We start from the raw sequence: 634 nt of genomic DNA on the forward strand, positions 1-634 counted from the left end.
CTTGGCTTAATTCTAATCACTCATATGATGTTTCATCAAGGTCTGGCCTGGGGCTGGTGATGGAGACACATGGTAGCCTATCTGCCAAAGATGAGAGGAAATCTTGGAAAACCTGTAAAGTTTATTAATGACACTATATGTTCACAATATATTAATGACCTCACATGTTCACAATATATCTGCTTTACATATGAAGAATCAATGTCCAACCAAAAATCTATGAATTTCTTAAATGTTTCGTGATTTTTGTAAACAAAAATTAACATACCCTATCCCAAATACAGGGAAGAAGTGTTGGTTCAGCTGAAATCACAATTCCATCTTCCTGGGAAATACTGCAAAGACTGCAACACTTCACTGTGGACTTCTGCTTCAGTGTCATCCTGGTAGCCATGAATCATGTGCTCTGAAAATAAGTTAAGCCATTTGCAGGTAGTCAATAAAAATAAAATATAATGATCAATGGACAGAATCAACTAATCATCATCAATCTAAATGCAACAATCTGGTCTATTCATTCTGGCCCTAAATCTGAATAAATGGAGAATAGATAGAAAGACTAAGTGAAACAAAATGCCCCAAGTGGTGATAAATTCCCCATCCTATGGATCCATCACCTTTCTCATTATGTATG

At 36.0% G+C, this 634-nt stretch overlaps 1 long non-coding RNA gene across 1 annotated transcript in view; it reads right to left on the reverse strand.

The window, feature by feature from the left end:
- The window catches only part of LOC119590400, a 3,151-nt gene continuing 2,517 nt past the window's right edge, over nt 1-634 (reverse strand). Inside the window, exons 3-4 of the long non-coding RNA XR_005230263.1 lie at nt 269-406; nt 1-81 (exon numbers count right to left, since the gene is read on the reverse strand). This is a non-coding gene — a long non-coding RNA (uncharacterized LOC119590400). The remainder of the gene's footprint in view (nt 82-268; nt 407-634) is intronic.

The sequence above is a fragment of the Penaeus monodon genome, chromosome 27 (genome assembly GCF_015228065.2).
Source record: "Penaeus monodon isolate SGIC_2016 chromosome 27, NSTDA_Pmon_1, whole genome shotgun sequence".
Classification (NCBI taxonomy): Eukaryota; Metazoa; Arthropoda; class Malacostraca; order Decapoda; family Penaeidae; genus Penaeus; species Penaeus monodon.